This window comes from Schistocerca nitens, chromosome 6, assembly GCF_023898315.1.
Source record: "Schistocerca nitens isolate TAMUIC-IGC-003100 chromosome 6, iqSchNite1.1, whole genome shotgun sequence".
Taxonomy (NCBI): domain Eukaryota; kingdom Metazoa; phylum Arthropoda; class Insecta; order Orthoptera; family Acrididae; genus Schistocerca; species Schistocerca nitens.
The window spans coordinates 18,685,435-18,712,137 of NC_064619.1; the positions used below are offsets into that span (position 1 = coordinate 18,685,435).

At 44.0% G+C, this 26,703-nt stretch overlaps 1 pseudogene; it reads left to right on the forward strand.

The window, feature by feature from the left end:
- Positions 1 to 5,745: 5,745 nt before the first annotated feature.
- On the forward strand, positions 5,746 to 5,863 carry LOC126191920 (5S ribosomal RNA; annotated as a pseudogene).
- The last annotated feature ends 20,840 nt before the right edge of the window (positions 5,864 to 26,703 follow it).

Genomic DNA, 26,703 nt, shown 5'->3' on the forward strand with positions numbered 1-26,703 from the left:
CACTGAAGCGCCAAAGAAACTGCTACAGGCATGCGTATTCAAATACATACATATGTAAACAGGCAGAATACGGTGCTGCGGTCGGCAACTCCTATATATGACAACAAGTGTATGGGCCGTAGTTAGATAGATTACTGCTGCTAAAACGGTAGGATGTCAAGATTTAAATGGATTTGAACGCTGTTTCATAGTCGCCGCACGAGCGATGGGACACAGCTCCGAGGTAGCGATGAAGTGGGGATTTTCCCGTACGACCATTTCACCACTGTACCGTGAACATCAGGAATACGGTAAAATTTCAGATCTCAGACATCGCTGCGGTCGTAAAAAGATCCTGCAAGAACGAGACCGACGACGACTGAAGAGAATCGTTCAACGTGTCAGAAGTGTAACCCTTCCGCAAAATGCTGCAGGTTTCAGTGCTGGGCCGTGAACAAGAGTCAGCCTGCGAACCATTCAGCGAAACATCATCGATATGGGTTTTCGCAGCCTAAGGCTCACTGGTGTACCCTTGATGACTGCACGACACAAAGCTTTATGCCTCTCCTGGGCCCGTCAACACCGACATAGGACTGTTGATTACTGGAAAACAGCTGTCTGGTCGGACGAGTCTCGTCTCACATTCTATCGAGCGGATGGACGTGTACGGATGTGGATACAACCTTATGAATCCATGGACCCTTCATGTCAGCAGGGGACTGTTCAAGCTGGTGAAGGTTCTGTAATGCTGTGGGGCGTGTGCAGTTGGAGTGATATGGGACCCCTGATATATGTAGATTCGACTCTGACAGGTGACACGTACGTAAGCATCCTGTCTGATCATCGGCATTCATTCATGTCCATTGTGCATTCTGAAGTATTTGGGCAATTCCAGCAGGACAATGCGACACTCTACACGTCCAGAATTGCTACAGAGTGGCTCCAGGAACACTCTTCTGAGTTTAAACACCTCCGTTGGCCACCAAACTCCTCAGACATGAACATTATTAAGCATATCTGGGATGCCTTGCAACGTGCTGTTCAGAAGAGATCTCCACCCGCTCGTACTCTTACGGTTTTATGGACAGCCCTGCAGGATTCATGGCGTCAGTTCCTTCCAGCACTACTTCAGACATTAGTGGAGTCCTTGCCACGTCGTGTTGTGGCACTTCTGCGTGCTCACGGGAGCCTTACACGATATTAGGCAGGTGTACCAGTTTCTTTGCCTCTTCGGTGTACGTGTTAATCAGGCTCGATCTAAGTGACTGCAATTCTCAGGGCGTTCTCAATGTGTTTATCTGAGATTTTGCTTCTATTTTTAATCCTCGTGTGCTTCAGTCTCGAAAATAACTGTTCACAAGCGCATACGCTTCCGAACAACAATGACATATATAACACATCACTCTGCAGTTCTCTCTGGGTAGGTATGAGTTGTAAAACTCCACAAAGCTACATGATAAAATTTTTCTTTTAGTTGAATGTCAGACTGCAACTCCACGCATTCCATCTGAAATTCTTGCGGCAACGTATCTACATCGTTTGTGAAAGGTGTCGTGTAAATAAAAATAAAAGAATGATTATTTTTTCGAAAATCCTGAAATCGATTGTCAAATTCTTCATCAGGTTGAAACGCACGGTTGCATATTTCATCCCGTCTTTAGGACTATGTCGGTCTCGTAAACTGACCTGAGGTGGGCAGAGCGGTGTGCGGACCACATGCCCTTCCATATCCGCATCCAATCACGTCTGTGAGCTGAGGATGACACGGCGGCCGGTGAGTACCGTTGGGCCTTCATAGCCTGTTCAGGCAGAGTCTAGTTTTAGGATTATGTCTGTAAATCATTACTTTCACGGTTGCAACTGAATATGCCGTAAGATGACGGAACAGTGTGAGTGACGGAATGCCCGGCTATAGGAGCGAGAGTCTTAGGGGTTCAAGTACAGCGCGGGCGGCAATGTTACGTACGGGATGGACCAAAGAGAGAGCAGCATCGGACGGCAAATGTTCCAAATTTGAATATTTTCAATTTATCGTAACCTTACAAAACGGAATTGTATGGCATATTTTAACCTATTGTGTGACAGATGCCCACTCCTTGGGCTGCTCTGATACCTGCTTTGGCCCACATGCGGTCCGCGAATGGGACCCCTGGTCTAGAGCATATTTCACGTTAGGGCAATACAAGTGACTACACGTACATCAGTTTTGGAAGCTAACTTTTATTGGTCTTGTCAGTATCACTCACGTTTAGGTGTTCTGCTGCCGATAAAAAGTCCCACATTTCGCCGATTTTTGCTGCTAATACTTGAAGGCGGCAAACGGGAACGTCAGTGGATGCGTTTTAGTAAACTGTGTAAGACGTCATGGTCTCCTGACCTTCATTGCTAACATATTCCGCCCTCACAATCATATTCCGCACATCAAGACGCTTTATTCGAACCCAAACTCGATAAGATAAAGTCAATGTTGAATGAATTCATGTAAACGATATGGAAATAACTAATAAATCGCAAATGCGCACCGAGATTGAAATACTCGAGGCTGGCATACACACACACATTCAAGACACGACGGCCACAGGGGCTTTTATTTCGGGAGAAGCAAACCGCACGCCGGGGGGCCCGGTCCCTTCAGAGGACGACTCAACCTATCTATGTCGACAGTGACCGCCCATAGAGCAGACAACGTTTGCCCGAGTGACAGAAAGAACGACCCCGTGTTCGGCTTAAAAGCAAATTCCGCTACTTTGTATGGGAGCACCCAGCCTATGCATTCTTTACAAAGAGAGCACGCAGTTTCAGAGGTTTTCACAGGGAGACAGCAAACGCCAAACGCCGATGCTACAGATTTCCGGATTGGTCGCCTTAAACGAAATGTCATTCTCCCGTTTTAGAAGAGCAATGCTGATTGGCAGACGATATTCCTGACGCCTTGAGCTGAAGGAGTAATGGAAGAGACTGAAAGATATACCCCTTCACAAATGGCGTGGAGAGGGGCCATTCCGTTGTCGCTCTTGGAGCAAGTACACATAACGAGAGCGTGCGCGCTCGTACGTGTACTCAAAGAGCGAGGAACAAGTCTCTCCTCAGTACTTCACTGGGAGAGCATCTCTGTCGAGAGCGAATCAAAGTGCGACCCTATATCGAGTCCTTGCGATTAAGCGTTGTTCACTGTGTTGGCCACCACACTTATTGTGGTGAGTGAACGGACCGAGTTATAGTTAAACGCCTGCGAGCGAATTTTTGAGTGGCATCGCGGTGGACTGGTTATCGGACTGGTGTACTACGCCAATAGACTAGGGGCGAATAGGAATCCTTGACTTCATCAAGGTGTAGGGAGAGTTTGATTGGCGAAGGTCAATCCAGATAGAACGAATCTTATTTGTCAGCAGCGAGTGGCGCAGACAGCAGTCATCGCAGCTTACGGTATTGTGCGCTACAGCTATTGCGAGCCCCATATTTCCTCCACAACAGTACACTTCACTGCTTTTCACACACGACAGCCTTGACCGTACCTAGCAACATTCTACCGGATAGTTATTCAAGTTGAGTAGGCGCGGTTCTTAGCCATTCTGCCAAGTCAACAACAATCTTAAACTTTGTATGGAAATTTCATTAGCGAATCCTATCCTTAAGAGGTAACTTCACATCCCATAAAGAACCCGGAAATAAATTGTTCAGTTCATAACTAAAAGTGCCATTGTGATTTCTCAGAATTTTTGCAAAATTAAATAATAATTTTCGTTAGTTTCATGTTTTTCTTACACTAACTAGCATTACTCCAGTTGTAAGTAGGCTGTTTAGGTTTTTATGTTGGTAACGCCACGTAGCGCTTTATATGAAAATCACTGGCTGTGCTGTGTGCAGTCTGTGGCTGGTTTGCATTGTTGGAATTTGCTATTGTAGTGTTGGGCAGCTGGATGTTAACAGCGCGTAGCGTTGCGCAGTTGGAGGCGAGCCGCCAACAGTGGTGGATGTGGGGAAGTGAGATGGCCGATTTTTGAGAATGGATAATAATCTGGAGGTGTGTCCATCAGAAACAGTACATTTGTAAGAATGGATGTCATGAACTGCTATATATATTATGACTATTAAGGTAAATACATTGTTTGTTCTCTATTAAAATCTTTCATTTGCTAACTATGCCTATCAGTAGTTAGTGCCTTCCGTAGTTTGAATCTTTTATTTAGCTGGCAGTAGTAGCGCTCGCTGTATTGCAGTAGTTCGAGTAACGAAGATTTTTGTGAGGTAAGTGATTTGTGAAACGTATAGGTTAATTTAGTCAGGGCCATTCTCTTGTAGGGATTACTGAAAGTCAGATTGCGTTGCGCTAAAAAAATATTGTGTGTCAGTTTAAGCACAGTCATGTATAATTTTTCTAAGGGGACGTTTCACAGTACCCAAGTATCCCACTAGTTACGTAAGAATTTTTGTGAATTTTTGTGTCATTTCCTTACAGTGGACGTCTCCAGAAGATATTTATTGCTGGAAGTTTTTCAGGCATTTCTCTTTAGAACGTTAGAAGCGTCTGTCTGACTTCTGTAGCAGTGTGGGGGTGGAAATTGCATCTTGCAGTAGCCACAGGGTAAAGGGTACATCTCTGATTAATCCGTTGCACAGAGAATGACAGAATAGCACCCACACGCTCACAACTGTAACTTTGAAAACAAAGTGTTTCCGAATCACATACAGTTGTTAATTTGTTTTGTGAACAGGACAGATGGGCAAAGTATCTTTACACTGAACTCTCAGTTAACAGCTTTTTTTGTCAAAATCATACATCGTTATTGTCATGTATGGAATTTAAATTCATTCGACTCGTCCCTCGCCACTTTCGTCGACACCCACTCACCGAAAACAACCGGTCTCGAATGGCCATTCAGCCGCATACGTAGCCAGATGGCTTCCACCCGGCTTTTCACGGCGCCTAAGAAAGGCATCTCCGAAAGAGATACGCAGACACTAAAAAGCATTTCCGCCATTGGCGGGCTGCCATCGAACAGCCGGTGGGTCCTCGCAGCACTTCTGCAATCAAAGGACGCGCACAATAGGAGTCGCCTCGACAAAAGAGATACAAGTCATCGCCGCAGAGCCGCCTGCCAAGTACTTAGTCCGCGCGCAGCCGCTCTATGGATATTACAGACACGCTAATGAAATAATCGTCTCATTGTGCGGCATAGCGCTTCCCACGGCGGCGTAACGGAGTTTCCCGCAGTTCCCAGCACTCGCGGGCGGCCCCTCCACGACGCTAAATTCTTTCCGGAGTCGAAGCGAGGCTTGAATAATAAGTAGTCGCTACTATCAGCTGAAATACTAATCGACTGTACAGCTACAAGAAGCTCGATCTCTACGGCGAGCGCATGTTACTGGCTACGCATCGCCACAGCTGGATATGAATTTACGAACAACGAAGTATTACATTCACGTACGTGTACGAATTTAGCGTGTAATACACATCATTTCGTGGTTGCACTCTGTGGACATCTTTCTAAAGAACGGCAAAAGATATGTTGCGTCAGTGAGCGTTTACCAAGACAGAAGGAAGACTTAAGTGTATAGCCGGCCGCGGTGGCCGAGCAGTTCTAGGCGCTTCAGTCCGGAACCGCGCGACTGCTACGGTCGCAGGTTCGAATCCTGCTTCGGGCATGGATGTGTGTGATGTCCTTAGGTTAGTTAGGTTTAAGTAGTTCTAAGTTCTAGGGGACTGATGACCTCAGATGTTAAATCCCATAGTGCTCAGAGATATTTTTGAACTTAAGTCTATAGGCCAACGGCCTTGCCGCAGTGGTAACACCGGTTCTCGTCAGATCACCGTAGTTAAGCGCTGTCGGGCTTGGCTATCACTTGGGTGGGTGACCATCCGGTCTGCCGAGCGCTGTTGGAAAGCGGGGTGCACTCAGCCCTTGTGAGGCAAACTGAGGAGCTACTTGATTGCGAAGTAGCGTCTCCGCTCTCGTAAACTGACATACGACCGGGAGAGCGGTGTGCTGACCTCATGCCCCTCCATATCCGCATCCAGTGACGCCTGTGGGCTGAGGATGACACGGCGGCCGGTCGGTACCTTTGGGCGTTCATGGCTTGCACGGGAGGAGTTTAGGTTTTAGTTTAAGTGCATAGGCTTCCGCGGTCAGAGTCAGTTTTGTAGGCTACTATCAAAAATATCGCACCTCCTATTAACCTAATATAACAACAAGATAATCAATGAAAAACACTTAGTGGATCATTATTTTTTGATTAATGATGGCCTGTTCCGATCTGACTAGTGGATCATCTCCAGATCCAAAGTTGCAATTTCACCCTTACGAAATGTATAAACACACACGAAAAAAATGGTTCAAATGGCTCTGAGCACTATGCGACTTAACTTCTGAGGTCATCAGTCCCCGAGAACTTAGAACTACTTAAACCTAACCGAAGGACATCACACACATCCATGCCCGAGGCAGGATTCGAACCTGCGACCGTAGCGGTCGCGTGGTTCTAGACTGTAGCGCCTAGAACCGCTAGGCCACCCAGGCTGGCCCACACACGAAAATACACAGCATATTATTTAGTGTGTGGTTGTTTCGAGAGGCGTTTCTGATTCATCCTACCAACCGAGATCACAATCTCCTGAGACACACGTCAGTTATATACCAACAAGAAATAATAAACAGCGCTGAACGTTCTAATTCGGGGGGCATATTAATGAAAACTTAAAGAGAGAAAAAAAAAGAAACACATAGTACACCTGCTAAAAGGTTTAGGACCGACTGATTTTAAATAAGAATTATCGTCTACTTTGGACATATAGAAGTCAGAAAGTAAGTTCGGATCGTTCGCGAAATTGAAACCACTGTGAAAATCCGATGAAGTTTTGCACAGATGAGATGGGCAGCGTCTATAGGAGCATGTCGATCGCGGCATGTTGCTCTTTTCAGTTCTGAGCGCACAGTGAACACGTAAAGATGCCTAGAAAATAGTGACTTGTGGCTGGTGAGAGATTCCGCCTGATACCGTGCATCCCATGTAACATAACTGTCATGCGTTTCGTTCTTCATGACAATGCTCGGCCGCACTCTGCTGGGGCAGTGAAGATGCTCCTGCAGCGTTTTCGATGGGAAGTGTTTGATCACCCACAACACAATCCGTAATTGGTTCCTCTTGAGCTTCATCTCTGCTCACATCAACCGCTGATTAAGACAGCATTTCGGCCCAAACAACGAACTGCATACGAGCGTAAAGAATTGGCGGAAAGCACAGGCGGCTGCCTTCTAGAGAAGTAGCTGTAAGGTGTATCTTACTGTTGCAAATTAAACATTTTGATTTTCACATTTGTCTCCATTTCGCGACCGGTCGGAACTTACTTCCCGAATAGTCCTCGTACTTTAAATATTTTCGTTCTCTGATGTGGAATAATATCCTGGGGTACTCCTCATTCTTCAAAAAGTATTCATTGCACAGAAGAACGTAATGAGAATTAGGTGGGTGGTTCACACTCGTGCATCTTGTAGGCGTGTGGTGAAATACGCAGCTGTAAAATTCTTTGACAATCTACCCGTGGAAATAAAACGTCTGGCAGATAGCAAACGTACTTTCAAGATCTTTCTCATTAACAACTCCTTCTGTACCACAGATGAACTCTTGAATAGAAATAATTAGTTCTTATACAGAAAATAACCTGTACATGGTCAACATGTAGCCACACAAATATTGTGTGTGAGTGTTTGCTGTGTATGTTCTATTGACACGTTCGGAATCATAAAGTTTATCGTAAATAATTAACGTTTTCTGAGTACGAGGAACTGTCTTCTCCTAATTTAAAAGAAAAAAAAAACTGTGACTCAATAAAACGACAACTTCCTCTGGGTCTTAGGCGCACAAATAGCGACGGTTTCATTGAGTGAACTACGCACTATATTAAACAGAAGACGCTGCTGTCTTGCTATTTTGGTACAACATTTCTTCCTTTCATTCATCGGTTCCTTTGCGAAATAACACTGCAGACGTTCTACATTTGGTGAGGATCGTGACGAGGTGCAAGCCTTTTCGTCGACGCCATTTCGGAAGGATGACATGTGAAATAGTTTAACTACTGTTCTCAGACTCCCCGACTGTCTTCTGCTGTCTTCGAAAACGACATCGAATGTTCTCAATCTAGGAGTGAAAATTCATTTTTAGCAAAAGAAACGAAATTACTTTTTCACGTTGGCTCATTTTAAGTTAACGCAATTTGTTCACAGCTTTTCCATAGAGTAGATTCTATATATAATTGTTAAGGTTTTTATTCAAGAGATAACAAAATTAAAACCTAAAATAAATACGAAGAGCAGTAAAGCCATGATTTTAGACGAGAAGGGAGGTGGAGTTCGACATAAGAATAGACAGTGAGCAACTCGAGGAATTTTACAACCTCTGTTGCATTGTGGAGCAAAAGAATACATGTCTCAACGAAATGAATAGAAGAATAGCAACGGACAAGAGCGCCTTCAAAAGTAAGAAAAACCTTCCGCTGAGCGAACACATCAGCTTCCACACGAAGGAAAGATTTGTAAAGATCTTTGTGCGGAGTGACCAAACATACGGACGTGAAAGCTGGTCGTTAGCAAAGCACGAAAAAACTCGCCTCAAAGTTAAGGAAATGTGGTTCTGGAGGAGAATTACAAGAACTAGCTGGAGTGACTGAGAAACGAATCAGATGGTTCTGTGAAAAATAGGAGAGATTAAAGAGCTATTGAAAATTGTAGTCAGTGCAAAGTCAAACTCACTGGACCTTTAATTAGACAAGATATTCTTTCACAAAACATTTTATAAAGCAAAATCGTACGGAAGACCGAGAACACCCTGTTTAAAAAATATGATGAGTGAGATGGGTTGTTCCTCATACAGGGAGATGGAAAGGAATGCTGAAGAGAAGAAGTTGTGGCTGCAGATACAAGGCTTAGCCCTTTGACAAAAGAGAATGGAGATTCAGTCCGGGAATCAGACTTCTGAATGTCTGCAAAATACGCTCTTACAGCTGTTATAACCCATTTACAGAGACATTCTTTATATGTGGTAAGATGTGTAAGTCAGATTGTGTTAAATCTGACGAACGGGCTGAGTCTTCCAACAAATCACTCTTCATACTTCTCCGTTACTGCATTTGCAACGCACCTTTCATTGCCCAGACAAAACATAACTTCTTTTGCTTATGCAGTCCTTACCTCTTCTCAAGTCATTAATCACCCAATTGGTCTAGATGACTTGCGTCTTATTCTTCTGTTAGTGTTCGAACATTATAAAGGCATTCTCTCTCTCTCCCTCTCCCCCCCCCCCCCCTCTCTCTCTCTCTCTCTCTCTCTCTCTCTCACACACACACACACACACAGGGAGGGGGAGGGAGAGCAACCATATAAAGAAAACTTTCCGCCGATCAAGGTTAAATTTCACTTCCGTTATTTGCAAAAAAAAAAAATCTCCGCCAGTTTTGTAGATGGTTTGGAATTTTTCGCCTTGCCACCGTATATGCAATATGTTTTTGTGAGCACGTCTAACGAACAGCTTTAACGGCAAGCCTGACTTTTCTTAAGCGACTGTGGATGAAAACCTACACAACGCTGCAATGTTATCAAGATTAGTACATTTGTAAATCACACCAACTGAAACTCAATGATACGATCTCAACAACGAAATATGGCGTTACATTAAGAGACAGCCTATTTTGTTTCGCACAGACCATTTTCAATGCAATATAAAGAACAAAAAGAATGCTGCGCCAAGGTAGTTATCTGATACAAGTTGAACCTGATGTCTGCAAGCGTGTCTGCGTGTATGTGAGTGAGTTGTAGTGGGGAGGGGGAAGGGAGGAGGTGTAAAGAATTACGACCGAATTAATATGAAAGGTGAGTTACGTGTATTGTTTTCACTTAAGATGTGCAAAAAAGATAGAGACTGCACGAACCTTAATAATTCATTACAAACTGCCTTAGTAGATACTGTTCAGTTTCATTACCGACAATGCACTCTGCAAAGAGTTAACAGTTATGGCAGCTTGAAACATAGTTCCGAAGATTATGTGCCGGTGGCTCTTAAATAAAGCTGTTGGAGATGAGAGTTCAGATCTGACCAATTCAACTTTGTGGCTACAGACAAACGTTCGCAATTTGAAATGAGCGCGAGTGGATTACCTAAGCGTGGTATCTATAATTACTAAAGAGATATCTACAATTATATAAACGCGCGCATATTTATAAACGTCTGCAGATCTAAACTGTAAATCTTATCGCAACATACAATGTAAACTAAAGAGAATGAAACGAATATGAACTAAATTCACCTCTAATTAATTAATCTTACTCGGTAACTTGTCGTTCTCGTCTTGATGTCAGTGCTCGCTTAATGATAATGTTGAGTTTGCCTTTAGTGCCATCAACAAATCAAAATTTAACTTTCTGTTAGCAGCCTATGAATGTTTCAGTGCCGTTAAAATATCTTTAGTGGTAAATTTTTATTGTAACAAAAAATTATTAGTCACAAACGCCCATTTGGCTAATTGTAATAAACAATTTACACAGGGAAAAAAGATTTTATATTTTCGTTTTCTGGAACACGTTCAACACAATTTCTCTCTCTCTTTCTCCCCCCCCCCCTCCCCCCCCTCTCTCTCTCTCTTTTTTTTTTTTTTAATTTCACCAGACTCAGCCTACTACAAATGCCGTAAAAACATTACAAAAACTATCAAATCCCCTGAAGAGAAAGCGAAACATTCCACTGCCGGCTACTCCTACGCTAAATCAGAGCTCAGATGTTTAGAGGTAGTCCCGACTACCAACCTCTTTTCGGCAAATACGAGACATCTCGTTGGAACAGAGTGAGTGCACACAAAGCCACGTGACATTCCCCGTTTCCAAGTAGATATCACTGTATCATGTTGTAGTTCCACTTTCTCTGCCTCGTGATGACTGGGTGTTGTGTGCTGTCCTTAGGTTAGTTAGGTTTAAGTAGTTATAAGTTCTAGGGGACTGATGACCACAGATGTTAAGTCCCTTAGTGCTCAGAGCCATTTGAACCATTTGTAGTTCCACAAGCCGATGTTGGCTAGAACAACTTAACCAGGTTAAATGAAATAGTATCCCAAATGTAAATTGCATGATATTTATGTTAATTTCGGTATTGACAAACGTTTTGTATAACTTTTCGCTACTTTTTCGCCTTGCGCAGTTTGACCACTGTTCTATAAAGCTAAGACGTTTTCTCGTGTCACGTAGATCAAGGATATTTACTAAAATGAAACAGCGAGTGTCATCTAAAATTGATTCTTAAGTGTCTATTACAGCAAGCAAGATTTTAACTCTCACCGACCGGATCTGCTCTCTATCATCTGAATTATGTATTACTGGCCATTTTCCCGTGTCATCGGGTTTGCTTCTGTCGGACTCTGCTGTTTCATCATTTGTCATTCTTTTACTCTAACTTTGTGGCCAGATACATTTCCTGCAGTCTCGGTCGTTAGTTAAGTAATGTGAGGAAACTTCCTGGCATATCAAAACTGTGTGCTGGACCGAGACTCGAACTCGGGACCTTTGCCTATCGCGGGCAAGTGCTTTATCACCTGAGCTACCCAAGCACGACTCACGACCCGTCCTCACAGCTTTACTTCCTCCAGTACCTCGTCACCAACCTTCCAATCTTCGCAAAAGCTCTCCTGCTAAACCTGCAGAACTAGCACTTCTGGAAGAAAGGATTTTGCGGAGACATGGCTTAGCCACAGCCTGGAGGATGCTTCCAGAATGAGATTTTCACTCTGCAGCGGAGTGTGCGCTGATATGAAACTTCCTGGCAGATCAATCCTGTGTGCCGGTCCGAGACTCGAACTCGGGACCTTTGCCTATCGCGGGCAAGTGCTCTACCATCTGAGCTACCAAAGCACGACTCACGACCCGTCCTCACGGCTTTACTTCTGCCAGTACCTCGACTCGCTCCGTCACACAGTTTTGATTTGCCAGGAAGTTTCATATCAGCGCACACTCGGATGTAGAGTGTACGTTCCTTTCATAATGGGAGGAAAGCTGTGTACACCACCCGTCGGCGAACTGTGTGAATTATTGTACTGTTTGTATATGGTGTTTTCTGAGGCAGAGATTGGCCTATACCGTGGAATTTGAGTAAACGAACGGGGAAAATCGCTTCAAAACTACACTGTGCCTGGCCGGTGTACCAGACCAGTTAATATTTTATTGCGTGCCAGCCAACGGCTTTGCCGCAGTGCTAACACCGGTTCCCGTCCGATCACTGAAGTTAAGCGCTGCCGGGCTGGGCTAGCACTTGGATGGGTGACCATCCGGTCTGCCGAACGCTATTTACAAGCGTCGTGCACTCGACCCTTGTGAGGCAAACTGAGGAGCTACTTGATTCAGAAGTAGCGGATCCGGTCTCGGAAACTGACATACGGCAGAGAGAGAGAGCGGTGTACTGACCACATGCCCCTCCATATCCGCATCCAGTGACGCCAATGATCTGAGGATGACACGGCGGCCGGTCGGTACCGTTGGGCCTTCATGGCTTCTTCGGAAGGAGTTTTTTTTTGACCGCAAGCTAGCTGGCTGCAAATGAAGTAACACGATCCGGTCTTTCTGATTCCGAACAGAATCCTGACAAAACCTGGCGTCTTTCCTCGGCTTAATACTTTCGAAATAGGTGATTAATTCCACGTCTCTTTGTAATGTGAGTCAGAATGAAACAGAAAATTCCTCTTGTTGATTTTATTCGCATTTCGGCATGTTGTGCTATACAAATATTTTCGCTCTTTATTCTGTCAGGTCCGCAGATGATAGCTCTCCTCTTGATTATCGACAGTCGCAAGACGGTCCCATAATGGACTTCAACGTTGAGCGACCGTCTCAGATGACGAGATACGTTAAGGATCCTGGAGTTGGAAAATTATAAATGTTGCCTCTGGATCAATTTGTGTGTCATAACAATTGTGAGAGTGTGAGTTGTGTAGAAGGTGCCGCAAGTGGTCTTGCAGACTTGTCGAAATATTGCTGCATGACCGGTAACGGTTGCGTAGAATGCCGTGTTCCTTTGCGGTGCCTACACATCATGACGTAACGTTACGTCTTTATTAATGAAATTGCGACTGTCGTATCTGTACTGCCGGCAGAGATATAAAATGTTGCCAGGCCAAACGCGACCAGACACACCACGAAAAGGAAAGAAGAAGAAGAAGAAGAAGAAGAAAGCTGTCGTGGAGCAGGAGACGCCGCCATCGGCACCTCACCTCGTATACCGTAATTTCGTGACCACCACAGGCCGCGGCAGCCGACTCCGTTTGCGGACCGGCGTTATCCACCGGCCGGTTTGCGGTCTGGAACGCCAATTACAGATGGAGATCTCGAGATACGCTGTTATTAAAGCTTTTTTTTTTGTTTGCTCCTTTGGCACTTCCTCTTTTTTTAATATCTCAAAATGTCTCAGTATATTTCGTTCGAATAATGGCCGATGTCACGAGGCCGAACATTCCGACGTGCCGCGGCCGTTGTTTATTCTCAGCTAGTGACAAGAAAGGTGCGACATAAAAACGTAAAAGGAAGAGGGGGAAGAGAGGCAGAGAACGAGTGGGAGCGAAGTGGCAGGCAAAACAAGCCGAGGAACGCACCCAACCTACGTCTGCTGCGGACCGAGACGCAGTGACCCCTCTGCCAGACCAATATGTATGTAAATGATTGCGACGCAGTCTGCAGAGGACAGAGGCAATTCAATCAGTCGAGACTACGCGCCCAATCAGATGTCTGAGCCTCCATTTATAGCTTGTTTGCACACAAGCAGAGATACGGGAGTCATCTCCTACAAACACGTGTTGCAATGAGTTACATTTTCGTACTCTAAATATTTTTTTTCTCTATTGAATCAAAATAATAATTCATTTAAGACGAGATTTGACTTCTTACAAGTCTTAGGAAGAAAGATGTCCCGGCTTAATTTGATTTTTTTCACTCTGCAGTACATAATTCCTTCAATTCACTTGAAGCAGTGAAGTATTGGTCGATGCTATTAAAAAAAAAAAAAAACTAACGTGCGTCACATTTGTTAAACATAACAATGCTACAGGGAATTTATGGTTCAAATGACTCTAAGCACTATGGGACTTAACATCTGAGGTCATCAGTCCCCTACACTTAGAACTACTTAAACCTAACTAACCAAAGTATATCACACACATCCATGCCCGAGGCACGATTCGAACCTGCGACCGTAGTAGCAGCGCAGTTTCGGACTGAAGCCCCTAGAACCGCTCGGCCACAGCGGCCGGCGGGAATTTATTTCATCGTCTTTACTTCTACGAGGGTGGTTTGATAAGTCTGCTAAATTTGCATGAAATAATGGAAAATTTGTTCTGCCTTCATGGTTGGTAACATCGATTATTTCAATCGTTGTAAAAAGAATTTTAACAACAGTGGACAGTTCTTTCTTGGCAACCGTCTGAATCGCTCTGTGTGTCAGCTGCAATTGAAAATGGAGAAAAAAAAAATGGTTCAAATGGCTCTGAGCACTATGGGACTCAACTTCTGAGGTCATTAGTCCCCTAGAACTTAGAACTAGTTAAACCTAACGAACCTAAGGACATCACAAACATCCATGCCCGAGGCAGGATTCGAACCTGCGACCGTAGCGGTCTCGCGGTTCCAGACTGCAGCGCCTTTAACCGCACGGCCACTTCGGCCGGCGAAAATGGAGAAAACCGAGTTCGTGTTGTTCTTAAACATTTTCATTTGAAGAGTTGCACTTCCGCACAAATCAAAACAGAATTGGAGGAAGTTCACGTGGACTCCGCACCATCATTGAAGATAATTTACTTTTTGATTAATGAGTTTGAACGTGATAGGACAAGCACCGAAAACGAAGAGCACTAAGCCGTCAAATTGTGGTCATCACAAAGGACTAAACCCACGATATGGTTATGCAAGACCGCCGAACGAAAAATCTGTGGAGTGCTGAGATGCAGGCATCTTAAGTGAACAAGTGCATAGTTTCCTGCACTGAGAATTGGGTATGAAGAAGATGTGTGCGAGGTGGATGACACTATTGCTCGCAGTCGACCAAAAGCTCATCCTGCACAGCGCTTCAACAAAATGTCGGGCGGTACTTAATCGCAACCCTCAAGACCTTTTGCACCGATTCGTGGCTGATGATGAAACCTGAATCCATCGTTACACTCCAAAGCAAAACAATGGACAAAGGCTGGTAAAAGTGCACCAAATGAGGCAAAAACCACTTTGTCAGCTGCTAAGGTGAAGGCAGTTGTTTTCTGGGATTCCCAAGAAATAATTCTCTTAGAATTCATGGAATAAGGCAGATCCATAACAGGACCCTACTACGCTTATTATTGGATCGTTTGAAACTTGCATTTACTGATAGAAGACCAAGGTTGGAACTCAAAAAAGTGCTCTTTCAACAGGATAATGCACCATCCCACATATGAGCGACAACAATGCCGAAAGTGCATGAATTGGGCTTTGAATTGGTTCCTCATCACTATGCTTAGCCCCTAGTTACTCCTTGCTGCTCCTTAACTTGAAACTTTGCCTTGCTGCGAAGGAATTTTCGTCAAATGAGGAAGTGACTGAAGCAGTCAAGATCTGCAGAGTTTGACAGAACGTATTTTTCCGATGGGATAAAAAATCTGGAGGATCGCTGGACCAACCGTATATCCTTCAAAGGAGACAATGTCGACAAGTAACATTTTTTCTTACTTTCTTTACCATACTTATCAATCCACTCTCGTATTTGTAGGGTTATTAACTTTGATGTATTTTCCAAATCAGTATTTGCGTATCGTAGAGTGGTTCTTTGCAGACAGTCGCAAGTGATAGCATTTCGAAGTGCGATAGGATATAATTACCTTTAGCGCTCCTTCTGTCGACGAGAGCTCAGTAAGTTTCCATCTTATCAAAACATTATTTGAGAATAGACTACCTGTCATCAACTATACAGCGAAATACATTGCTTACTTAAGTAGTGCTGGTGTTCTAAACAGTTCGTAGAATTCAGTTTAACCAATTGAGTACTCGTTCGAAGTACTGGTCTTATATGACGCCATAAAGTGCTCATGTTTACGACGTATTTGTCTTTTTCGCTTTTTAGTGCTGGCTTTCAAGTTCACTTCGATACACAAACCCCAAGCTATACGTCTTGATGATAGTTTATTTTGTATGCTACTCATATATATACTGGCACACCAAATTCGTCTCCAGTGTTTGTACATCTCCTTCTCAAGCTATTTACCAGTCTACAGCCGAGTGTACAGTGTAATGAGAGGTTGTGACTCATTGAATCCGTATACTGGACGATAATCCACAGGATGAAGGTGTGCGACTGGACCCGAGGAGTGGTTCGTCTCGATTTCTGAGTAAACAGAGCGCCCAATTTCGAATCCCCTTCCGGCACATCGTTTCATCCACCAGATACCTTCAAACTCACGTGTCTCGTGCCCTGGTGCAGACCATTCCAACTGAAACTTCTTGGATGTGTTACTCCCTCGTGCACGCATGAAGAGTTCGTCTGTAATGTAGCGTCGTGTTTGTGGTTATTGATCGTTATCGAGGCTAGAGAACGAAGAGGATGAAGAGGATGAAACTTGGTGCCCCGTGCATGGCCTACTCCTTTCATAAAGCACTATGGAAGACTTCGCGCTAAACGTCTCTATCGGACGAACGGATCATCGCTGACATAGTCTTCGCCACACAACACCAGAGAGTTGACTGAGGTCGCACTTAGGACGTTGTCGAAAAGCCTGGTGAGCAGGGTATTAACCCTGGAATCTCCAGCTCCTCGCTGGCCAAAATACTGTTGGTGAAACCGATACCACAGAATCGAGCACTGCGACAGAAGCATGCGTTAGAATCCTACACGACGGAAGTGATTTATGCTTTCAAAAACATTTATTCATCGAGAGAGAGAGAGAGAGAGAGAGAGAGAGAGAGAGAGAGAGAGAGAGAGAGAGAAAGTAGCCGGCCGGAGTGGCCGTGCGGTTCTAGGCGCTACAGTCTGGAACCGCGTGACCGCTACGGTCGCAGGTTCGAATCCTGCCTTGGCCATGGTTGTGTGTGATGTGCTTAGGTTAGTTAGGTTTAAGTAGTTCTAAGTTCTGATGGACTTGTGACCTCAGCAGTTGAGTCCCATAGTGCTCAGACCCATTTGAACCAAGAGTGAAAGTTTTCAGTGTTGATCGGATATATATAACTGCCCGACATCTTTTCCGAATTACTTTCGTCACTTATAATTTCAGTCTTTATTTTTAAGAATTATAAAATACCAAGGTAAGAATAGTATTTCTTTTCATTTTTCCAAGATTTGCTACGAAGATGAGTTAGCACGGAAGGTTTTAGGTCTTTAGCGAGAGGTAATGGGTGCAACCAAGATACTGTAGTTTATTGTCACGTAACGCTAACTCATATTTATTGTGTAATTCCAATTTCAGAGTCGTACAAGTCGGAGTGCCAACCAAACAGGCGCAGTTACCTTGTGTTGTCAGCTCGTTAGGCACTTCATAATTCGTATTTTCCATCGGGCGGTGTCAGTCTCCAGAGTAAAAATTAATTAATTACGAAAGTGTAAACTATTTACGGGCTGTCAAGATTCCACCAACATCTGCTGTTTAAACATATCCTTAATTGTCATTGTGGACCCAGGATACAGTCTCATTCGAAGCGTCCGGTTTAAGTACTTGAAATATTCTCTCTCGCCGCGTTTCACGAGGCTGTCTCATTTTTAATGGTTCCTGTCTTTTGTTATGCATAATCAACCTTCGTTGGATTGCTTCCTGATAGCACGCCTCGAGTTGCACCCTTTACAGACTCCGGAAGATGGTATTGTCTGAAATCCAGAACTGTAGCGCTCGGAGAGGAACGCCTTTGCAGCCATTCTGAGTAAATGTTCTGGCCTCCTCTGCTAAAGCTCCGTGCCCTGTGTCATCCCAGTTATTACCTGCACAGTCAGTCTCATTTCACATGAGAATGGCAGTGCCACATACTTCTCGATAATGTGACCTTTGATGACTGTGTCGAGAATGATTTTTCACTCTGTAGTAGTGTGTACGCTGATTTGAAGCTGTGATGCCGGGTCGTGACTCGTACTTGGATAGCTCAGTCGCTAAGCACGTGCCCGCGAGGCAGAGGTCCCAGTTTCGAGTCCCGGTCAGGAACGAAGCTTTAAACGGCCAGGAAGTTCTGTCAAGTGTGTATGCGAATGTAGATAACGGAACGTAAAGCGGACATCAACACGAAAAATTTATTTCAACAACACGATCCTTTATTAAATATGGTCCTATTGGCTGTTACGCGCCCTAGCCTTTCTCTCACTTATTGAAGCGATTCACTCAGAAGGTTGTAGCTTTTCTATAGTTTCAAACTGAATCCAAAGTCGATACAAGCTAGCGGTTGCTCATAAAAAAAAAGGCATGGCAAGAGGTGAAAGTCATGTGTATTGGCACAAAAATTTGTTTGACTACGTGCAGATCGATTATAATGGAGTCTGTAAAGGGGCATCCTCCTCTAGCGTTACTTTTTCTCAACAGTAGCAGTCGATACCAGAAATATTTTTCAAATTTTGGACAGGTCAGTATTATCTAAGCTGCTTTTCTGAGAAGTTTCATATAATTCCATACACAATATGTTATATTTCAAGCTAAAATGTATGAAAAGTAATTACTTTATTTTCGTTGTTACAATCGATATGAACTAGCTCTGAATGTACAGTTAAAATTTCTTTTAGAAACATTTGAAATTACGAAATATTTGGCAGACTTAAAATTTCTGTTATTAATTACGCAGTCTAGTACTGTTTATTATGTTCTTCTGGATTCTTTTATGAAATTGTAATCGAATTAACAGAAATTCATTTGTCAAGAAAAACTGTAAACCGTTTGGGATATTTTTATTACCGCAGAGTGAAGTAGTAGTAAGCATGCCTCTGATGTGATCGGGCGTATTTTTGTGTTTTTGGGCGAACGATGTTAGTGTGATATAGTAAAATGTGAGACAGTAAATTATCGTAAAAAATTCTGCAACGACATTCTTCAAAATTATTTAGATCAATTGAACCAGGAGAACTTAAATTTGAGAATTTCCGCTTCAAGAATCAGGCCCCTAGACATGAGGAAATGAAGCCAACTGTGCGAGAAAAGGTAAGTAAATCTTATTCCTATCGAATCTTCTGAAAAGACTTTACGACAGTGGGCAGTAACAACAACAAAGACGGGAGGGGTGGACTAGGAGTCGTAGTCGTACGTCTGAACACTGAGCTGCCGAGTTAAACTCAACGCCATCTTGATGTACTAAAGAGCGTAGGATAAGTACGCTACCCTCATCGCTACTCTCATCGTAATCAATAACGCAAAACTCTACATGTATTCTTCACAGTCCAGTGTCATATGAATTTAAATTTTTTTTGCTAAGATGTAGAAATTTATTTTTTCTAGATTTATTACACAATTTTTTAAAATTGTCAGGTTCGCAGAAAATATACAGTTTTAAAATTGGTAACTAGTCTCGGTTGTACATACAACCATCTTGGATTGTGTCAGCGTATAGAATACGTATGGACAGCATCAACTGTGTAACTGGATCATGCTCATGTAAGAGACTTCTGCAATAAAATGCTGGCTGTACCAACGTGGTAAAAGGCTGTTTCTATACCTGCGCTTGTTGAAATTGCAGTCAAGAATAAACGATTAGGTACGGTTAACTGCAATTTTATTAAGCATGGTTTAGGCTCAGCCTTTTATCAGGTTGGTATAACCAGCATTTCACTGAATTTGTCTCTTATAGGAGCAAGTACCATTTACACAGACGATGCAGTCTACCCATGTTCTGTTCGCTGGCATAACACATTACCATGAGCGATCTGAAGATGGGTGTATGAACAACCGAAACTAGACACCAAATTTTAAGATTGTACATTATTTGCTATCTAGACAATGTTTGAAAAAAGTGTAACAAACTAAATTTTTTTAAGAAATCAGTAAGTTCGCTTTTTTCAATTCCCAGTAATGCTAGATATTATTATGATGTAGAAAGACGAGGTGTAGAATTGCTTATTGAGGACAAAGGATTTCCACACGCTGCTGAACACACTTCCTGGCCGATTCTTTCCCAAGAATAGAAGGCCCGCACGTCCCCCACATGTCCCGACTTTTGCGGAATGTCCCGATTTCTAGCGATGTCATGACCAGTCCGCCGTAAACCTTACTCGTGAAGCCAAATTTTCCAACTTTTGGGCACTGCTAAAAATTAAAATTACAATGCGTAAATACATAAAAATGGTCGAGCACATGATAGATCCGAAATGAGTGTATGCATGTGTCAACGGCGGTAAACAATAATGTTAGAATACGGTGTGCCAGCAGATCGTAATCAGCCGATGCGACGCCTCAGTGGAAGCCGGAACTGACGTTTGGGACCGATGACCGTAGCAGTCTGGTCCCTTTAATCCCACAAACCAACCAACCAACCAACTGACGTTTCGAAAATGCTCAGCCGCAAAGTCTTTTGGTACTTGTGTCCCATGGCGGTGACCGCATCTCGCGCATGCTCACTTTATCGTTTCATAATGTCATTTGTAGTGATAAACAAAACAGGGGGTATAAAAAGTTACTTTAAGATGTGTGCACAGCACCCAACGACGTTCTCATTTCATTCAGTCAGTGGAAATACAAATAGTAACTAATTTATAGATTGTGTATTTACTTCTAAACACAGTAAATACAACAATTTGAATGCAAATACACTCCTGGAAATTGAAATAGGAACACCGTGAATTCATTGTCCCAGGAAGGGGAAACTTTATTGACACATTCCTGGGGTCAGATACATCACATGATCACACTGACAGAACCACAGACACATAGACACAGGCAACAGAGCATGCACAATGTCGGCACTAGTACAGTGTATATCCACCTTTCGCAGCAATGCAGGCTGCTATTCTCCCATGGAGACGATCGTAGAGATGCTGGATGTAGTCCTGTGGAACGGCTTGCCATGCCATTTCCACCTGGCGCCTCAGTTGGACCAGCGTTCGTGCTGGACGTGCAGACCGCGTGAGACGACGCTTCATCCAGTCCCAAACATGCTCAATGGGGGACAGATCCGGAGATCTTGCTGGCCAGGTTAGTTGACTTACACCTTCTAGAGCACGTTGGGTGGCACGGGATACATGCGGACGTGCATTGTCCTGTTGGAACAGCAAGTTCCCTTGCCGGTCTAGGAATGGTAGAACGATTGGTTCGATGACGGTTTGGATGTACCGTGCACTATTCAGTGTCCCCTCGACGATCACCAGTGGTGTACGGCCAGTGTAGGAGATCGCTCCCCACACCATGATGCCGGGTGTTGGCCCTGTGTGCCTCGGTCGTATGCAGTCCTGATTGTGGCGCTCACCTGCACGGCGCCAAACACGCATACGACCATCATTGGCACCAAGGCAGAAGCGACTCTCATCGCTGAAGACGACACGTCTCCATTCGTCCCTCCATTCACGCCTGTCGCGACACCACTGGAGGCGGGCTGCACGATGTTGGGGCGTGAGCGGAAGACGGCCTAACGGTGTGCGGGACCGTAGCCCAGCTTCATGGAGACGGTTGCGAATGGTCCTCGCCGATACCCCAGGAGCAACAGTGTCCCTAATTTGCTGGGAAGTGGCGGTGCGGTCCCCTACGGCACTGCGTAGGATCCTACGGTCTTGGCGTGCATCCGTGCGTCGCTGCGGTCCGGTCCCAGGTCGACGGGCACGTGCACCTTCCGCCGACCACTGGCGACAACATCGATGTACTGTGGAGACCTCACGCCCCACGTGTTGAGCAATTCGGCGGTACGTCCACCCGGCCTCCCGCATGCCCACTATACGCCCTCGCTCAAAGTCCGTCAACTGCACATACGGTTCACGTCCACGCTGTCGCGGCATGCTACCAGTGTTAAAGACTGCGATGGAGCTCCGTATGCCACGGCAAACTGGCTGACACTGACGGCGGCGGTGCACAAATGCTGCGCAGCTAGCGCCATTCGACGGCCAACACCGCGGTTCCTGGTGTGTCCGCTGTGCCGTGCGTGTGATCATTGCTTGTACAGCCCTCTCGCAGTGTCCGGAGCAAGTATGGTGGGTCTGACACACCGGTGTCAATGTGTTCTTTTTTCCATTTCCAGGAGTGTACATGCTACTTAGGTATATTAAACAAATACAGTAATAAGCTTAAACTTCGAACTTTTTTACCCTTTAAAGTGTCACTAACATTTCTCAGAAACGCAAAGAATATAATTCTTTGTTATACATGTATTTGTACATATTTTACCCCTTAATGTGCCGCTTTTCGTATTGAGGATTTTTCTAGGCGGCTTATGAGTCATAGATGTCAGTAAGATACTGAAGAATCCGACTTTATTTTTGCAAAATATTTTTTATTATCTGCCTAAAGTTAGTACATTTGATGAACAGAATAGTTATTTTGAGTACATCTCTACTAAATTTTCTTCATACTGTAAATAAGAAAATATTCATCTAATGATTTAAAATTTACGACTTTTTTGTGTCCTTTCTTTTGGGTTCTTGTTCTGTCGATTTTTTAAAGCAAAGGTCCCTAAGTCCTGATTTTCTGCGAACTGGCACTGACAATGCTAACTTCCCCCCTCCCATCTCTGTCTCTCTCTCTCTGTCTTTCTTTCTTTGTTTCCGAAAACACTAAATTTCATGCAGAGCAATTATGATTATACATACTACATCTCACGAAATGATTACCGCCTCACAGTTTCCAGGAGTGGATGAAATTACAGACAACTGTAAATATTCAGAAAAAGTTATACTCACATAACGCCACGAGCTTCTGACAAAACAGACCTCAATTTACTATTGGTCATCAGGCAACATCAATCCTATTGCGGCGACAGTAATAAAAATTGAACTACAAAACGCTATCCTGCGTCACTGATGTCAAGGGTAAAATGCATTAATATAAATGAGTAATTTTAGCATACTGTTCACTTCTACGTTCCTTGTTGCCATCCGAAGTGCACTTTATACACTAACAAACTCAGTTGATTTCGGTATGGAGAGTCCTTGCGGAATAATTGTAACTATGTTGAAAAAGTGGCATAATTGTCCACAGCTCAAAATACATTTCTGATATACATATTTTGTGATTAGTTCTATCCAAACGGTCGGTATTCACTTCAATGGGAAATCTCATGATTAAGCCGCTGATGATGATTAATATTCTGTCACTCGAATGTTGTGGTATACGAAATTACTCTCTTATGTCCATATAGCCCTTCTTAAGCCGTCTTAAATTCTGCCAAGGACTGCAAAATATATAAGAGAAAAAATTAATATCTACCTCGCATTATCAATGCAGTGTTGGTACAAAAACGGACATATATGTACTGCAATGCTAACCGAGTTGGTACATTGCACAGTCAATTTTGTGTGCACAAATGAATACATGAATGAAGTACTCCGTGGCACACTGCCGTTTCCACGGGAGACGAGTTGGCTGATTTATTACCTTGATCGCTAAACATTCAAAATATTTCATTTCTGTTCTAGGAGGAGGGAAAAAAGTTGATTACCGATAGCTACACCGCTAAGGCGGAACCTGGACAAGCTTTCCGCACAGAAAGCTTTCAGAGACAGGATAAGACGCCAACCAGACCAGTTGCCCAAAGGAGATGCACGCGACGCGAATATCCATCATCCTCGCGCTGACAGGTGTTTCAGCGAAACTAATTAACGAATATCCCCGTCCGGAACGATCCGTTTCTCTCACTTTACACGCCTAGTCACTCAGGTGCATCGCCCAACGATGCCGTCACGCGCACGACACCCAGAGGGCAAGACACTGATGGCCTCTTCCTGAGCTTTCACGTGCTACCAGCTCATTACGGCGGGCTGCCTTTCGCATACGTAGATCAATAGCTTGGGAGTGACAACATAACGGTTTTAATGATCTTTTTGCTCGTCCCTTCTCCATTCGACATCGTTAAACAGAGGAAATACAGCAAGCCACTGCTTGGAATCCTGCTGCCTTATTAGTGTGGTATTGCGCAACTACCTAACTAAATGTAAATGGAGTGTAATGGAAATATGTTTACGCGGCTTTTACGTGCTTTGTGACAATAAAATAAAAAATATCTTTTCCATTCTATTTGGCTATTTTTGAATTTAAAATGCGTTCAGAGTGTAGCAAAGTATGAAGAAATCTGTCTACAGTCGCAGTTTACTTATCTTGCCCTGGCTACTGGTTTCGGTTCACAGTACCATCCTCAAGCCGTTCTATTGTCAAAAAATACAATTACATAGAGCAGTAGTGCAATATCAATTTAAAAAAAATTATCTTTTATGACAGCAAACGTGAAGTACTCGTATATAGCGTACCATAAAATTTATAGGTCGCCTCTTATCCCCGACAAGCAGTCGCCAGGCTTGTTACCCAAGTAGGAGTGTCGAAAACTAAAATAAAAAGTCAATGTTGACTTTAAATACATGTAAATTACAGCAAGCAGTGATAAGAGTGGCCCTATGCACAGAGTTTATTATATTTATTATTATTACTATTATTGTTATTATTATTACGTAGCCCGCATCTCGTGGTCGTGCGGTAGCGTTCTCGCTTCCCACGCCCGGGTTCCCGGGTTCGATTCCCGGCGGGGTCAGGGATTTTCTCTGCCTCGTGATGGCTGGGTGTGGTGTGCTGTCCTTAGGTTAGTTAGGTTTAAGTAGTTCTAAGTTCTAGGGGACTTATGACCACAGCAGTTGAGTCCCATAGTGCTCAGAGCCATTTGAACCATATTATTACGTACCTCTTTAAAAAGTCACAGAGTAAAAGATATCTAAAAATACCACGAAATTTGAAAATAAGAAAATACATAACATAATAATTCTTACTGCACCAAAAAATTAAAAGCAAAATGGCCAACTATTCATTTTATCATTGTATACAGATTATACCAATATAAAACAACGATCGGATCATGAATCTTTAAAGGAAGGAAGTGTCGACGCCATAATAGCGTTACATAACAAAAGTACAAAATTAATTTCTATTGCGTATAAATCAAACGTCCAGGGGGAATAGTGACATACTTTGCTGATACATTAAATGAATTCGCAACTGCGAATAAGGGCAACCATCAGGTGCAGAATAGAATGACGACATTGAAAATTTGTGACAGACCGAGACTCGAACCAGGATTTATAGCTAATCGCGAGCTGTCGCCTTACCATGTGGCTATCCATGAACGACGGCCAGACCCATACTTTCTCTTGTCGTCAACCATGCATCTACGACCTGTACTCATACATCCATTGTGTATATTTCCGTACAGGTAGACGTTGTACTTGAAAGTTGCTTGCCCGGTATCGGCAGATAATTACGATATTGCAATGGCTGTGTTATTCTGATTACGATTCCAAGTTCCTTGCATCGTTGTCAGAGTAACATAGCCACTGCAATATCGTACTTTGGTTCAAATGGTTCTGAGCACTATGGGACTCAACATTTGGGGTCATCAGTCCCCTAGAACTTAGAACTACACTACTGGCCATTAAAATTGCTACACCACGAAGATGACATGCTACAGACATGAAATTTAACCGACAAATGATTAGCTTTTCAGAGCATTCACACAAGGTTGGCGCCGGTGGCGACACCTACAACGTACTGACATGAGGGAAGTTTCCAACCGGTTTCTCGTACACAAACAGCAGTTGACCAGCGGTGCCTCGTGAAACGTTGTTGTGATACCTCGTGTAAGGAGGAGAAATGCGTACCATCATGTTTCCGACTTTGATAAAGGTCGGATTGTAGCCTATCACGATTGCGGTTGATCATATCGCGACATTGCTGCTCGCGTTGGTCGAGATCCAATGACTGTTAGCAGAACATGGAATCGGTGGGTTCAGGACGGTAATACGGAACGCCGTGCTGGATCCCAACGGCCTCGTATCACTAGCAGTCGAGGTGACAGTCGTCTTATTCGCATGGCTGTAACGGATCGTGCAGCCACGTCTCGATGCCTGAGTCAGCAACAGATGGGGACGTTTCCAAGACAACCACCATCTGCACGAACAGTTCGACGACGTTTGCAGCAGCATGGTCTATGAGGTCGGAGACCGTGGCTGCTGTTACACTTGACGCTGCATCACAGACAGGAGCGCCTGCGATGGTGTACTCGACGACGAACCTGGGTGCACGAATGGCAAAACGTCATTTTTTTGGATGACTCCAGGTTCTGTTTACAGCATCCTGATGGTCGCATCCGTGTTTGGCGACATCCCGGTGAACGGACATTGGAAGCGTGTATTCGTCATCGCCAGACTGGCGTATCACCTGGCGCGATGGTATGAGGTGCCATTGGTCACACGTCTCGGTCACCTCTTGTTCGCACTGACGGCACTTTGAACAGTGGACGTTACATTTCAGACGTGTTAAGACCCGTGGCTCTAACCTTCATTCGATCCCTGTGGAAAACTACATTTCAGCAGGATAATGCATGACCGCATGTTGCAGGTCCTGTACGGGCCTTTCTGGATACAGAAAATGTTCGTCTTCTGCCCTGGCCAGCACATTCACCAGATCTTTCACCAGTTGAAAACGTCTGGTCAATGGTGGACGAGTAACTGGCTCGTCACAATATGCCAGTCACTACTCTTGATGAACAGTGGTATCGTGTTGAAGCTGCATGGGCAGCTGTACCTGTACACGCCATCCAAGCTCTG